This window comes from Oncorhynchus tshawytscha, linkage group LG13 (genome assembly GCF_018296145.1).
Source record: "Oncorhynchus tshawytscha isolate Ot180627B linkage group LG13, Otsh_v2.0, whole genome shotgun sequence".
NCBI classification, from domain to species: domain Eukaryota; kingdom Metazoa; phylum Chordata; class Actinopteri; order Salmoniformes; family Salmonidae; genus Oncorhynchus; species Oncorhynchus tshawytscha.
Window position 1 is genome coordinate 7,249,667 of NC_056441.1, and position 10,625 is coordinate 7,260,291.

The 10,625-nt window shown below is 42.8% G+C and overlaps 3 non-coding genes across 3 annotated transcripts; all 3 read left to right on the forward strand.

Annotated features, from left to right (window-relative positions):
• The first annotated feature begins 1,428 nt into the window (after window positions 1–1,428).
• Window positions 1,429–1,516, forward strand: trnay-gua. Its single transcript is given in 2 exon segments — window positions 1,429–1,465; window positions 1,481–1,516. It is a non-coding gene; the product is annotated as a tRNA-Tyr (tRNA).
• A 1,508-nt stretch (window positions 1,517–3,024) lies between these two features.
• trnay-gua lies at window positions 3,025–3,112 on the forward strand. Its single transcript is given in 2 exon segments — window positions 3,025–3,061; window positions 3,077–3,112. It is a non-coding gene; the product is annotated as a tRNA-Tyr (tRNA).
• Window positions 3,113–4,620: 1,508 nt separating this feature from the next.
• trnay-gua lies at window positions 4,621–4,708 on the forward strand. The gene is given in 2 exon segments: window positions 4,621–4,657; window positions 4,673–4,708. It is a non-coding gene; the product is annotated as a tRNA-Tyr (tRNA).
• The last annotated feature ends 5,917 nt before the right edge of the window (window positions 4,709–10,625 follow it).

Below are 10,625 nucleotides of genomic sequence, written 5' to 3' on the forward strand. Positions count from 1 at the left end.
ACCACTAGGCTACCTGCTGGTTACTAGGCCAACGCTCTAACCACTAGGCTACCTGCCACCCCTGGGTTAGAGAAGAAAGACAGAGGTAAATTCCAATCAGTCAAATAAATGGAGTTAGCCAACTAGCAGATTTACATCATTCATCTGCATCAATGATCAGCTGATAGCCCACTATCTTTTCCCCAGGTCTTCAGGAGGCATTGTAACTAGCTTGTTTACAATTTGTGATGATGGGTGAGCATATCAAAAACAAAATGGAGGTGTAAAGTACTTTATTCATTTTGAGAGCATGGTCTCCTGAAAGGTCTGTGCACCACCCGGACCACAAGGAATATGGGTGCCTTTTGGGACAGAGGCCCAGTCAATGCAGAGATAAACTCTAACCTCTGATTAACCAGAAACCTGTCTGACTGTATAGTCTCTCTCTCTGTCTCTCTCTCTCTCACTCTCTCTCCCTCCCTCTGTTTCGCTCTCTCTCTCTCTCTGTGTGTGCATTGATTTGTTCATTCATGTGTGTGTGTCTTTGTCTCTCTTTCTGTCTTTTTTCTCTGTCTCTCTTTCTGTCTTTTTCTCTGTCTCCCTCTCTCTCTCTTTCTCTCTCTCTCTTTGTTTCTCTCTCTCTTTGTTTCTCTCTCTCTCTCAGTGCATTACTTTGTTCATTCATGTGTGTGTGTGTGTGTGTGTGTCTTTGTCTCTTTGTCAGGGTTAAAGTCGCGGAGTGTACTTGAAATTGCAACAATCCTTATGTCACTGGCTCACACTGGCTCAAAGGAGGATAACTTTTTCTGCGGTTTTTGGGTATAGCAAGGAGTCATCAGTAAAGGTAGAACTGAGGCATGGTCCGAGGGCTCAGGTCCTCCGATAGAGAGAAAGAAAGAGCAAAGAAGCGAGAAAGAGAGAGAGAATTAGAGAGAGCATGCATAAATAGACACAGGACACCGGATAAGACAGGAGATATTCTCCAGATATAACAGACTGACCCCAGCCCCCGACACACAAACTACTGCAGCATAAATACTGGAGCCTGAAACAGGAGGGGTCGGGATTCACTTTGGCCCTGTCCGACGATACCCCGGACAGGGCTAAACAGGCAGGATATAACCCCACACACTTTGCCAAAGCACAGCCCCCATGCCACTAGAGCGATATCTTCAACCACCGACTTACCATCCTGAGACAAGGGCAAAAAAGCATTCATTACCCTCGGCTCACTTTGTCACTATCCCCAAATGCAACTACTGGCATTCTAAGGGGATGTAGCTCAGCACAAGAGTGAATACTTCGGATGTATGAGCACCTGGGATCAATCCCCGGCATCTCCATGAAACCACCACAATAAGCAGCTAATAGATCATATAATAAGAAGAAACATATGCATCAGCTGAAGATCTTACCATCTAGGTCATGGCTTTTGGAGTTAGTTGTCAACCTTCGATAGCTCAGTTGGTAGAGCGGAGGACTGTAGGTGATAATTGTAGCAATCCTTAGGTCGCTGGTTCAAATCCGGCTCGAAGGAGTGTATTTTTTCTCGTGGCTTGCTCCAACTTTTGACAGCAGTACACTTTGACTTGTGTTTGACAAACATATTATCTTTCCCTGAGATCACCGAATTCATAACTTGTTGACCTTCCATAGTACAGTTGGTAAAGTCACGGAGTATATTTGAAAGTGCAACAATCCTTATGTCACTGGCTCACACTGGCTCAAAGGAGGATAACTTTTTCAGCGATTTTTGACAGCAGTGCACTTTAACTTGACAATCAAATCAATCAAATATTTTTAGAAAGCCCTTCTAACATCAGCTGATGTCACAAAGTGCTGTACAGGAACCCAGCCTAAAACCCCAAACAGCAAGCAATGCAGGTGTAGAAGCACGGTGGCTAGGAAAAACTCCCCAGAAAGGCCAAAACCTAGGAAAAAACCTAGAGAGGAACCAGGCTGTGAGGGGTGGCCAGTCATCGTCTGGCTGTTCCGGGTAGTGATTATAACAAAACATGGTCAAGATGTTCAAATGTTCATGGATGACCAGAAGGGTCAGCAGAACTTCTCACCATCTAGGTCATTGCTTTTGGAGTTACTTGTCCACCTTCGATAGCTCAGTTGGTAGAGCAGAGGACTGTAGTTGGTAGTTATATCAATCCTTAGGTCACTGGTTCAAATCTGTCTCAAAGGAGTGTATTTTTTTCTTGTCGCTTGCTCCAACTTTTGACAGCAGTGCACTTTGACTTGTGTTTGACAAACATATTATCTTTCCCTGAGATCACCGAATTCATAACTTGTTGACCTTCCATAGGACAGTTGGTAAAGTCGCGGAGTGTATTTGAAAGTGCAACAATCCTTATGTCACTGGCTCTCACTGGCTTAAAGGAGGATAACTTTTTCTGCGGTTTTTGGGTATAGCAAGGAGTCATCAGTAAAGGTAGAACTGAGGCATGGTCCGAGGGCTCAGGTCCTCCGATAGAGAGAAAGAAAGAGCAAAGAAGCGAGAAAGAGAGAGAGAATTAGAGAGAGCATGCATAAATAGACACAGGACACCGGATAAGACAGGAGATATTCTCCAGATATAACAGACTGACCCCAGCCCCCCGACACACAAACTACTGCAGCATAAATACTGGAGCCTGAAACAGGAGGGGTCGGGATTCACTTTGGCCCTGTCCGACGATACCCCGGACAGGGCTAAACAGGCAGGATATAACCCCACACACTTTGCCAAAGCACAGCCCCCATGCCACTAGAGTGATATCTTCAACCACCGACTTACCATCCTGAGACAAGGGCAAAAAGCATTCATTACCCTCGGCTCACTTTGTCACTATCCCCAAATGCAACTACTGGCATTCTAAGGGGATGTAGCTCAGCACAAGAGTGAATACTTCGGATGTATGAGCACCTGGGATCAATCCCCGGCATCTCCATGAAACCACCACAATAAGCAGCTAATAGATCATATAATAAGAAGAAACATATGCATCAGCTGAAGATCTTACCATCTAGGTCATGGCTTTTGGAGTTAGTTGTCAACCTTCGATAGCTCAGTTGGTAGAGCGGAGGACTGTAGGTGATAATTGTAGCAATCCTTAGGTCGCTGGTTCAAATCCGGCTCGAAGGAGTGTATTTTTTTCTCGTGGCTTGCTCCAACTTTTGACAGCAGTACACTTTGACTTGTGTTTGACAAACATATTATCTTTCCCTGAGATCACCGAATTCATAACTTGTTGACCTTCCATAGTACAGTTGGTAAAGTCACGGAGTATATTTGAAAGTGCAACAATCCTTATGTCACTGGCTCACACTGGCTCAAAGGAGGATAACTTTTTCAGCGATTTTTGACAGCAGTGCACTTTAACTTGACAATCAAATCAATCAAATATTTTTAGAAAGCCCTTCTAACATCAGCTGATGTCACAAAGTGCTGTACAGGAACCCAGCCTAAAACCCCAAACAGCAAGCAATGCAGGTGTAGAAGCACGGTGGCTAGGAAAAACTCCCCAGAAAGGCCAAAACCTAGGAAAAAACCTAGAGAGGAACCAGGCTGTGAGGGGTGGCCAGTCATCGTCTGGCTGTTCCGGGTAGTGATTATAACAAAACATGGTCAAGATGTTCAAATGTTCATGGATGACCAGAAGGGTCAGCAGAACTTCTCACCATCTAGGTCATTGCTTTTGGAGTTACTTGTCCACCTTCGATAGCTCAGTTGGTAGAGCGGAGGACTGTAGTTGGTAGTTATATCAATCCTTAGGTCGCTGGTTCAAATCCGTCTCAAAGGAGTGTATTTTTCTTGTCGCTTGCTCCAACTTTTGACAGCAGTGCACTTTGACTTGTGTTTGACAAACATATTATCTTTCCCTGAGATCACCGAATTCATAACTTGTTGACCTTCCATAGGACAGTTGGTAAAGTCGCAGAGTGTATTTGAAAGTGCAACAATCCTTATGTCACTGGCTCTCACTGGCTTAAAGGAGGATAACTTTTTCTGCGGTTTTTGGGTATAGCAAGGAGTCATCAGTAAAGGTAGAACTGAGGCATGGTCCGAGGGCTCAGGTCCTCCGATAGAGAGAAAGAAAGAGCAAAGAAGCGAGAAAGAGAGAGAGAATTAGAGAGAGCATGCATAAATAGACACAGGACACCGGATAAGACAGGAGATATTCTCCAGATATAACAGACTGACCCCAGCCCCCCGACACACAAACTACTGCAGCATAAATACTGGAGCCTGAAACAGGAGGGGTCGGGATTCACTTTGGCCCTGTCCGACGATACCCCCGGACAGGGCTAAACAGGCAGGATATAACCCCACACACTTTGCCAAAGCACAGCCCCCATGCCACTAGAGCGATATCTTCAACCACCGACTTACCATCCTGAGACAAGGGCAAAAAAGCATTCATTACCCTCGGCTCACTTTGTCACTATCCCCAAATGCAACTACTGGCATTCTAAGGGGATGTAGCTCAGCACAAGAGTGAATACTTCGGATGTATGAGCACCTGGGATCAATCCCGGCATCTCCATGAAACCACCACAATAAGCAGCTAATAGATCATATAATAAGAAGAAACATATGCATCAGCTGAAGATCTTACCATCTAGGTCATGGCTTTTGGAGTTAGTTGTCAACCTTCGATAGCTCAGTTGGTAGAGCGGAGGACTGTAGGTGATAATTGTAGCAATCCTTAGGTCGCTGGTTCAAATCCGGCTCGAAGGAGTGTATTTTTTTCTCGTGGCTTGCTCCAACTTTTGACAGCAGTACACTTTGACTTGTGTTTGACAAACATATTATCTTTCCCTGAGATCACCGAATTCATAACTTGTTGACCTTCCATAGTACAGTTGGTAAAGTCACGGAGTATATTTGAAAGTGCAACAATCCTTATGTCACTGGCTCACACTGGCTCAAAGGAGGATAACTTTTTCAGCGATTTTTGACAGCAGTGCACTTTAACTTGACAATCAAATCAATCAAATATTTTTAGAAAGCCCTTCTAACATCAGCTGATGTCACAAAGTGCTGTACAGGAACCCAGCCTAAAACCCCAAACAGCAAGCAATGCAGGTGTAGAAGCACGGTGGCTAGGAAAAACTCCCCAGAAAGGCCAAAACCTAGGAAAAAACCTAGAGAGGAACCAGGCTGTGAGGGGTGGCCAGTCATCGTCTGGCTGTTCCGGGTAGTGATTATAACAAAACATGGTCAAGATGTTCAAATGTTCATGGATGACCAGAAGGGTCAGCAGAACTTCTCACCATCTAGGTCATTGCTTTTGGAGTTACTTGTCCACCTTCGATAGCTCAGTTGGTAGAGCGGAGGACTGTAGTTGGTAGTTATATCAATCCTTAGGTCGCTGGTTCAAATCCGTCTCAAAGGAGTGTATTTTTTCTTGTCGCTTGCTCCAACTTTTGACAGCAGTGCACTTTGACTTGTGTTTGACAAACATATTATCTTTCCCTGAGATCACCGAATTCATAACTTGTTGACCTTCCATAGGACAGTTGGTAAAGTCGCGGAGTGTATTTGAAAGTGCAACAATCCTTATGTCACTGGCTCTCACTGGCTTAAAGGAGGATAACTTTTTCTGCGGTTTTTGGGTATAGCAATGAGTCATCAGTAAAGGTAGAACTGAGGCATGGTCCGAGGGCTCAGGTCCTCCGATAGAGAGAAAGAAAGAGCAAAGAAGCGAGAAAGAGAGAGAGAATTAGAGAGAGCATGCATAAATAGACACAGGACACCGGATAAGACAGGAGATATTCTCCAGATATAACAGACTGACCCCAGCCCCCGACACACAAACTACTGCAGCATAAATACTGGAGCCTGAAACAGGAGGGGTCGGGAGACACTTTGGCCCCGTCCGACAATACCCCCGGACAGGGCTAAACAGGCAGGATATAACCCCACACACTTTGCCAAAGCACAGCCCCCACGCCACTAGAGCGATATCTTCAACCACCGACTTACCATCCTGAGACAAGGGCAAAAAAGCATTCATTACCCTCGGCTCACTTTGTCACTATCCCCAAATGCAACTACTGGCATTCTAAGGGGATGTAGCTCAGCACAAGAGTGAATACTTCGGATGTATGAGCACCTGGGATCAATCCCGGCATTCTCCATGAAACCACCACAATAAGCAGCTAATAGATCATATAATAAGAAGAAACATATGCATCAGCTGAAGATCTTACCATCTAGGTCATGGCTTTTGGAGTTAGTTGTCAACCTTCGATAGCTCAGTTGGTAGAGCGGAGGACTGTAGGTGATAATTGTCGCAATCCTTAGGTTGCTGGTTCAAATCCGGCTCGAAGGAGTGTATTTTTTCTCGTGGCTTGCTCCAACTTTTGACAGCAGTGCACGTTGACTTGTGTTTGACAAACATATTATCTTTCCCTGAGATCACCGAATTCATAACTTGTTGACCTTCCATAGGACAGTTGGTAAAGTCGCAGAGTATATTTGAAATTGCAACAATCCTTATGTCACTGGCTCACATCATCTGATGTCACAAAGTGTTGTACAGGAACCCAGCCTAAAACCCCAAACAGCAAGCAATGCAGGTGTAGAAGCACGGTGGCTAGGAAAAACTCCCCAGAAAGGCAGTGCACTTTGACTTGTGTTTGACTAACCTATTATCTTTCCCTGAGAGTTCATAACTTGTTGACCTTCCATACCTTAAGGGAACATTTTGACATTCGCCATATGGTTAGTGAGAAAGTCCACATTGCATACGGTTCCTTGCCAGACGTCCGCCAACGTTTCTAAAATTCGCGGACGGCGAATCCCGGTAAATCCCAGAAGAGGGCGAATGGAATCATATTGCAAATGTACAAAACATCACCACTCACGACATGGCCTTTTCTCCTAAACGGAAAAGACTTTGAAGATGAAACTTGGTGAGCATAGGTTTGGCATAATGAGCAGTTGGCCCCGAACAAGATGGCGTCGAGGCCTCAAGGGTTTTTGAGTTATGGCCATTTTTCTGGGATTAAAGGTCAAAAATGAAAATAGAGCGCTAATTTTACCGCTTCACGTCAAAGTAAATGAACCTACGGTGTCAGGAAAAAAAGAACCAGCCATTTATCTATCATAATATAAGAGAAATCATACAATATATGTTTTTATTACACCTTTATTTAACTAGGCAAGTCAGTTAAGAACAAATTCTTATTTTCAATGACGGCCTAGGAACAGTGGGTTAACTGCCTGTTCAGGGGTAGAACGACAGATTTGTACCTTATCAGCTTGGGGGTTTGAACTTGCAACCTTCTGGTTACTATTCCAACGCTCTAACCACTAGGCTACCCTGCCGCCCCATGTTCAAAAAAATGTTTTTTTTTTTTTTAAGTTACAGATCCAGTTGCAGTTCAGACAAATCTTTTTTGACGTGTGTTTCGAGCTCTGCGAGATTTCGGTGATTTTCTGTGATTTTCTGAAATAACACACACTCATTCAACCCTCTGTAAATAAGTCTGTTCTTAACATAAATACTTAAAACTCAATATTCTATAAATGCCTACCCCAAGGAGGATATGTGCTCACTTCCAACTTCCTGTTGAAAGTCTTTCCAAAACTTCATATGTGTGATTAGGCAACCCTCATGAACTGTAAGTCAGTCATTTCTCCCAACAGATGTCAAAGAAAAGCTCTCTTACACACACAAACACACACAAACACACACACAGCAAGGATGGAGTGACAAAGTGCTGTGCTTAAAGACACTCAGAGCCTGCAATGGCATTACCATAATCTCTAGGCTGTGCCAAGTTCAACGAGATGCTCCGCTAGACCGTAGCTTGCTCGGTCTGAGCTCATAATGAAGCCTGGTCCTAAATTTCAGGTGCTTTTGGGTGACCGCGGGAGAACAATTAGGGTAAGAAGCACAATTCGACCTCAGGTACGTTCCTGAGGTCCTCCCGATCTGTGCAAGCCTAACCTTGACCGTGTAGCATTAACACTTAACAGTTAAAAGAAGGTGTTTACATCAAACAGTTTGCATTGACTTCTCTCCCCAAAGGAATACATAGCCTGCACCCCTAAATTCAACCTGAAGCCTATGTGTGTTATTAACTTCTTAAGGTATAGGGGGCAGCATTTTGACTTTTGGATAAATAGCGTGCCCAATTTCAACTTCCTGCTACTCATGCCAAGAATATAAGATATGCATAGTATTAATATATTTCGATAGAAAACACTCTGAAGTTTCTAAAACTGTTTGAATTATGTCTGTGAGTATAACAGAACTTATGTAGCAGGCAAAGCCCTGAGGACTAACCATTCAGAAGGTTTTTTTTAGGTCTCTGTCTGTTCAGTGATATCTCATTGGGACACTAGATTAATTAGGAGTTCGTTTTCAGTTCCTACCACTTCCACTAGATGTCACCAGTCCTTGGAATTTGGCTGAGGTTATTCCTTTGTGCAATGAAGAAGTATGGCCATCTTGGAAATGGGTAACACTGTTGAGAGTTGCGCAAGACTTGAAAAGTAGCGTTGTTCGTTGTCTTCCTGTATTGAACACAGATAGACCCGTCTACAATTTGATCGATTATTAACGTTTAAAAATACCTAAAATTGTATTACAAAAGTAGTTTGAAATGTTTTGGCAACGTTTACAGGCAACTTTTGAGATATTTTGTGGTGACGTTGCGCAAATTGGAAGCTGTTTTTTTTTCTGGATCAAACTCGCCAAATAAATGGACATTTTGGATATATATGGACGGAATTAATCGAACAAAAGGACCAATTGTGATGTTTATGGGACATATTGGAGTGCCAACAAAAGATGCTCGTCAAAGGTAAGGCATGATTTATATTTTATTTCTGTGTTTTGTGTAGCGCCTGCAGGGTTGAAATATGCTACCCTCTTTGTTTACTGTTGTGCTATCATCAGATAATAGCTTCTTATGCTTTCGCCGAAAAGCCTTTTTAAAATCTGACATGTTGGCTGGATTTACAACGAGTGTAGCTTAAATTTAGTATCTTACATGTGTGATTTAATTAAATGAAATAGATTTTTATATATTTTTATTTGAATTTGGCGCGCTGCATTTTCCTTGGTTATTGGCCAAGTGGGACGCAAGCGTCCTCTATCCTAGAGAGGTTAATAACTTATGAACCTGTCTTCGATAACAATCCATCAGGCCACTATGAGGTCTACCTGTGTCGATTCTAAGCTTCCTGGAGCTACCGGAAGTGGTTAAATTCACCCAAAAGGTGTTTTGATGTACATAACCTGCAAATGTGAAAATGACTGCATTCAACCCTGTGTAGATCAGTCAATTCTTAACATAAACACTGAAAACTCAGGATTCTGAAAAAGCATACCCCAATCAGGATATGTGTTTACTTATAGCTTCCTGTGCAAACCGGAGTGTCTTAAATTGTGTCAAAGGGGCAGTTTCGAAGGTATAAAAAGGTATTTTCAAAACTTCATATGTGTGATTAGGCAACTCCCATGAACTGTAAATCAGTCATGTCTCCCATAAAATTTCCAAGAAAAAAATCACACACACACAGCTAGGACAGAGGGACACAGTGTGGTGCGTAGAGACAGACAGTGCCTGCAATAATTACTATTTCTTCGAACTAAAAAAGAACCGTCAGACCTAGAGTTCTGAATCTTTAGAAACCTGTTCTAGACCTCAGGTCGATAGTGTGTGGTGAGTTACGTGGCTCTAGAAGGTTCTCGGACCGAGAAACAGCCTCGTACATTTGCAATAACTTCAATTAATTTTGACCATTACGAAAATTACGACATTTAGAAATGTCCCAGAGTCAGAGTCACAAGACTAGGTGCATTGAAACCGGCTCGGCCCATAGAGACAGACCCCAACGTTTCTGTCCGATAGCTCATTCAAGGACCCCGTAGCAAGGCATGGAAAAAAGTGGATTTTCAGCACCAATTAAACAATTCCACTTAATATAATGTTTACATACCCTACATTACTCATCTTATATGTATATGTATATACTATACTCTACATCATCTACTGCATCTTTATGTAATACATGTATCACTAGCCACTTTAACCTCTAGCGTCGAGCAATCCCATATTCGGTAGCGTAATTATAGCCTCAAGCTCATTACCATAACGCAACGTTAACTTTTCATGAAAATCGCAAAATAAGAAATGTAAAAGAAATATATTCACTCACAAGCTTAGCCTTTTGTTAACAACACTGTCATCTCAGATTTTCAAAATATGCTTTTCAACCATAGCTACACAAGCATTTGTGTAAGAGTATTGATAGCTAGCATAGCATTAAGCCTAGCATTCAGCAGGCAACATTTTCACAAAAACAAGAAAAGCATTCAAATAAAATAATTTACCTTTGAAGAACTTCGGATGTTTTCAATGACGAGACTCTCAGTTAGATAGCAAATGTTCAGTGGGTCGCTATAGCCACTGGGTGGCTATGCACTCTATCTTAGAGGTTGCTGTAACACTATGCAAGACCTACAGAACATGGAAGAGCTTAATCTTCCCTCCAACATTAAGTTGATCATGTCAAAACTTGCCCACAAACTAAGGGACAAAATGAGGTCAACAGCATGTGATATGTTAGAGAGAAGCCACCTGAGGGCCCAGTTCAGTGACCTTGTGACGTTCATGAAAAAAACAGTCTGAAATAC